Below are 6,005 nucleotides of genomic sequence, written 5' to 3'. Positions count from 1 at the left end.
CCAGCAGCAGCAGTAGCAGCGCGGCCGGGTCCAGGCGGCCGGCGCGCCGCTGGGAGGAGGGCGTCCGGGGCGCGCGGGCATCGCAGCGGGGCTGGCGCGCTCTCGCCGCGGCGGCCGGACCTCTCCGCTGCGCCCGCCCGCTGCGCCCGCCCCCTGCCCCCGCCCTGCGCCCCGCCCTGCACAAGCCGCGCCCTTCCTCGCCCCGCCCCGCCCGGCGCGCCCGCTCCCGGCGGAGGCTGAGAGCGCCGCGCTCCCGGAGCGCCGGGCGGGGCGGGAAGGAGGGAGTGGGTCCCGGCCCTGGAGAGCCTTGCGTGCCTGTCCTCCAGCACTCACCGGGGCGCTTCGGGTTAATCCCACAGGGCCGGTGCGCCTTCCCCAAACCCTGGCAGTGCCCGCTCAGCTCAGAGCAAGGGTGAATATTAGAGGATCGGAAAGGCAGGCAGGAAAGCCACAGAAGGGAATGTTAGCCTTAGTTAATGTTAACATACACAGAGACCCCGGCCTTTCAGGCAAAAGGAAGAAAAGAGTTGCTCTCAGCAGAATGTAGGAAATTGAGCAAAAGTGGGTGGGGTTTGCACCTGAATGAGTCAAACTGTTGGCCAGACCTCAACTGTGATTCTGGGCCTTAGCTCAGAGGTGTGTGAAACACGCAGTTCCAAATGAAACCCCTGCCTGTTATCCTTGCCCTGCCTTAACTTGGGAGTGAGTAGGAGAAAAGGTCAAAGCCGCCTCTTTTAGACAAGTTCTTGCGAGGGCTCCTTGCAAGGCTGGCTGGTGTGTCCTACTGTGCCCTGAGTCATGTTGCATTAGAGTTATAAAGATGAGTGACAACACCCCCACTCTGGCTGAACTTGCCCCTTGTGGAAGGGCTGAAAGGTATCCCCTGGGCTTGGCACCTCACAATTCACACCTGCACACAGGTCTTATTGCATATGGTGACTGAAGGTTCAGACCCGGCCCTGGGGATCTGAAGCTAATGAGGGACAATCCCTGGCTGCTTCCTGGGATCTTGACTGGTCCTGATTATCCTCAATCCGGGAAACCGAAGGCAGTGAATCCTAGCTTGGCAAACAGGGAAGCGCCCAGTGATTCACCTGTCATTACAGGGCTCCAGCCTTAGGTTCCAGACACTACTGACCTTTAACCATGGTTGCCAAATGCCCAAACCCCAATTTCCATTCAAAACCTATTCTCCCAAACACTTACGCTTGAAACATGGGAATCATTCCCCACGTTTCCTCATTTCCCTTATCTCCTATCATTCAAACAAGCACATTTCTTGGAACTATCATTTCTTTCCACCATTCTCAGTATTCATACCCTGATCAGACCTCAATCCTGGCCTATTGCAGTAGCTTTCTAAGTATCTCTTTTGTTCAATGGCTGGAAAATTAATGTTCCTAAAGCTTGCTTCTGACCATAGTAGTCTGCTGCTCGACTTCCTCCCCTCCCCCACCTCAGAGTGAAACGCAGACTCCTTAGTGTGCCACTCAAGGCCCTCTGTGATGTGGTTCCATGTGCGCTGTGACCTTGTGAAGCTCACTGACCACTAGAATCCCCCCAAAACCTCATACCTCCCAACCCCTTCAACCCCTTGTGGTATTGGGAAATTCCAACAAAGGAGTAGCAAACACACTTATTGCATCAACGTCTTTCCTTATCTTTGTACAAACACAGAAACATAGGAGGCCTCTTAAGTATTATTATTCTTTCACACCTTGAGTCCCTAGAGCCAGGAAGTAAAGCAGCGGCTTTCTTGCTCCCCACTGCTCCTTCCGGATCATTTCTCCCCCTTCCTCTGGCAAAACCCCAGCTCTCATCTAATTAATAATTAGGTATGGCATCCACTGCTCTTCCGGTTCCTGTCATCCACTCACTTCCATCATCTAACTTCTTCCAGGTCCTGTCCCCCACCCAATCTCATTCACGGAAGACTTTGCTTCCTGGCCTCCCCTGGCCTGTCTTCATTCCTGGTGTTTTTCAGCATCTGGGTGGTTGATCATCCCACCTGTCCTTCAGTGACTCCCTCCCAAAGGGAACCCTAGAACTTGGCATCACCAGAAACTGCACTGTTTCCCAGGATGTGAATTAAAGGCATCCCCTTCTGTCCAACACCTCATGTACTTACGTTCACTTGCCTCAGGTCACCTCATCATGACCTCTGAGTTCCCGATGCCATCACTCAGTCTTCTCACAATCCACCAGACTGCTGCTATGTTTTCCCTTGCCTCCCGACCAAATTACATCCCATGAGTTCTCATGCTTATACTTACTGCCTTGCCATGCTCTCCCACAGTGAGTGGCTGAAGGCCTAAGAGGTAGTTTGTTTCCCCACTGAATGCAATCCCCGTCTACCCTCCTTCAGCCACCATCCCTTCTGTCAACTGGACGTCATACTTCTCTCAGAAAATTGAAGCCAAAAAAGCACGAACTCCCTCATCTTTTCACCAGCAAATCTCGACAGCCCTGCAGGAGCCCTCCCCCTTCTTCCTCTGGTTACAAGGGGGTAGAAAGTAACAAAGCATCCCCCCTCCTGGCACAGGCCAGTCCTCCACAGGTGCTCTAGAGCCCACCCAGGGCTGGCTGAATAATGCCTTCCGGGTCCTAATCCCTGGAACCTCTGAGTGTGACCTTACAGGACGAAGCAGACTTTGCAGCTGTGATTAAATTAAAGATCTCGATGTTGGGAGATTGTGCTGGAATATCTGGGTAGGCCCTAAATGTAATCATAAGTGGCCTTAGAAGAGACGGCAGAGGGAATTTGACTGTAGATGAGTAGACAATGTGACCAGAGAAAGGAAACATGTGAGAACACTGCATTGCTTGCTTTGAAGATGGAGGAATGGACAATGAACCAAGGACTGCAAGCCCTTAGTAGCTGGGAAAAGCAAGGAAACAGATTGTCCCCTAGAGCTTCCAGAAGGAACTGTGGCCCTACTGACAATTTCATTTTAGTCCAGAGAAACTGAATTTGAACTTCTGACCTCCAGAACCATAAGAGAATAAGCTTGTGTTGGTTCAGGCCCCGACTTTGTGGTAGTTTGTTAGAGTGAGCATGGACATGGATACACCATCCCAGCTCACCTGCTCAGCTGTGGTCTCTCTCTCTCTACATTAATCATCAACCGCTCCCTCTCTGTTGGGTCATTTCTGTCCACGTACAAGCATACTTTAGTATGTCCTAACTCAGAAAACAATTGTAAAGCCCCTTAAGCTCATGACCCTCCAGCTACTATCCCCATCCTTTAGTTTCCCTTCATTGCAAAATCTTTCAAGAATTATCTGCATTCGACTTTCCATTAATTCTTTAGCCCATGGCACCCTGGCTCCCCTAGACACCATAACGAAGATGTCCACATGGGCATCTCCTCCTTTCATTGGGCCCCCTGGCAGTCGGCACTGGCCAGCTATGGACCTGCATGTGGATCAAACACTTGGCCTCAGCTTCTCTGATTTGCCTCCTACCTTACTCCTCACTCCTCAACCCAACCTCTACATGTTAGTTTCTCAGAGCTTAGTCTCCAACGGACTTTTCCTCTCTCTATACTCACTCCCTAGCTGATCTCATTCATAGCCATGGCTTTAGACACTGTCTATATGCTGATGACTCCAAAATTTATATTGCCAGCTGAGACCTTTTTCCGAGCTCTCTTATCTACTTGATATCAGCACTTCTTTATCTTAACAGATATAGCTAAAACCAAACTTGTGATTCCCCGTAGCCATCTGCCTGTCCTTCGGTTTCCCCACCTCCGTAAATGGCACTGCCCTGCTGTTTGGACAAACCAGAAACCCAGGCTACATCCTCCTTTCCCCTCTTTCCTTATTGTTATGTCTCAGTCCCCACTTCACATCAGCAAGCTCAAGCATTTCCATTTCTGAAATCCAGCTCCAACCTACTTTCTTTTCCACTACTGCCATATCCCTTCTCATCTTGTCGCCCAAAATTGTCTCCTGGTTATGTTACCAGCCTTGAGTCCTTCCAATCTGTTCTTCATTCCACAGCTAGAATTGAATCATCTCCCTCTTTCACTTAACTTCCTTCAGTGCCTTCCTTTTCACAGAATAAAACTCGAACTCTTTGCCTTGGCTTTCAAGGGTCTTCGAGGGAGATGCAGTCTCCTTCCATGCCACTATGCCTCCGCTCCCCTAGGTTTTAGCCATTTGCGGTGATTCCTAGTACCCTCCGAGTGTTTCCCTCCTTCACACCTGTACAGATCCCCACGCTTGTTCCCGCTCCAGTCTTCCCCTGTGACTGGCCTTGTTTTGGCCCGCGGGTCTCCTGCCCCCACATCACCTCCTCAGGGACACCTTCCCCAAGCACCTCTCTGCAACAGCCTCCCTCTGCCTACTGCGTGTTCTCCATCATGGCATGGTTTAGTTACTGGATGGCCCTTTCCACAATTTGATGCCATTTTGTTGCAGATTTACATGTTAAGTTAGCTAATTGGCCTTCTCCATCAGTAAGCCCCCACAAAAGCCAGATATACCTATCATGTTCACCACTCTTTCCCTGGAGCCCAAATACCTGGCACATAGTAAGTGCTCAACAAATGTTGGGTGAAGGAGCCCATCTCTAATCAAATCTCTTTCCCAGATTCTACTAAGACTAAGTGACTTAGTCTTTGCCAAACATACTTTTAAGCTGTTCCCTTTGCCGGGAATGCTTTTCCCCTCTTCTGGGACAATCACAGTCTTGTGTTTCCTGGTGACCCATCAACACCCCAGCCCCAAAGCCACTGGTGGTGCTTACCTTTCCTCTGAACTCCAGCCCTCACAAGTGATGTACTTGCAGCTTTCTATGGCAGCACCTATGAGTGCCTCTGCTTAGATTCCCACCTCTGAGCAGCCTGACTTGCAGCTCAACAAAGCCTGAAAACAGCAATATATAATTTTTACAACAATGAAGTAAATACAACTTTCTCAGGAAAGACTTTTCTGACCCTCAGCAGAGGTTATCTCCCTGACCCCACTAAGCTGTTGTACCTGTCCTTTCTCGCCATACCTGAACAGAACAGTAATTACTGTATTTTGCCATGTATAATGTACTCCCATGTATAATGTACATCCAACTTTCAGGGGAAAAAATCTTTTAATTTCTTAATTCAAATTTTTATTTGTTTACATTAGGTACTTGTTTTTTATTGTATAATAAAGGAATTGTAGCATCTATTTTTAATATATTATGGTACAAGAATTTTATGTAACAAATAATTACAAAACACAAGAACAGATACAAGGTACAAGAAATTTAATGTACCGTAACAAATTTACGATATTTACACATCATAGAAGGCCAAGAACTCTTCGTAGTTGCAAGTTCATCGTAAGTTCAACAAAAACCGATTATCATATTCCAGGCTATAGTTTGCATACGGATGTCAGTATTGATTTCTAGAGTTACACTTTTAACTCATAAGCATAACTAAAAGAATTTAAAAACATTATATAGATATGGAATTAGTACCACCCATGTACAATGTGCATCCTTATTTTTCCCTCACAAATTTGGGCAAGAAAGTGCACATTATACACGGCAAAATATGGTATTTTGTGGTAAATTTCTGTTTTGTGTCAAGCTTCCCTTTAGACTCATGGGGTGAGGGGTCTGAATGTGATGTCTGCTATGGGCACTGCATATATGTTTGTTGAATGAAGGAATGAATGAAAAGTCACATTTGTTTACCCTCAGATACTGGCTTCTCTGAGAAAGAAGCCTGATCGTCACAGCCTGGTCCCAAGCAAATAAGGCAACAGGCATGGAGATCAGCATAACGACTACTACCAAACAGTGTTGCTGCCACTGGCCCCCTCATTGTAAACCTGTCACCTTCACAGAACTGTACCCTCATCCCTGACAGCATCCTGAGAGGTGTGTGGCAAAGCTCTTGTTTGTGAAGTTGTCCTCATCCAGGGGACCAACGATAACTGAAACAGGGAGGAATTGCTACTGACTGAGAAAAACTACAGCTTTTGTTTTCCACCTCCTGAAGGTACAATAAACC

This window comes from Rhinolophus ferrumequinum, chromosome 9, assembly GCF_004115265.2.
Source record: "Rhinolophus ferrumequinum isolate MPI-CBG mRhiFer1 chromosome 9, mRhiFer1_v1.p, whole genome shotgun sequence".
Taxonomy (NCBI): Eukaryota; Metazoa; Chordata; class Mammalia; order Chiroptera; family Rhinolophidae; genus Rhinolophus; species Rhinolophus ferrumequinum.
The sequence above is the reverse complement of the archived record's forward strand: the minus strand, read 5'-3'. Positions refer to the sequence as shown.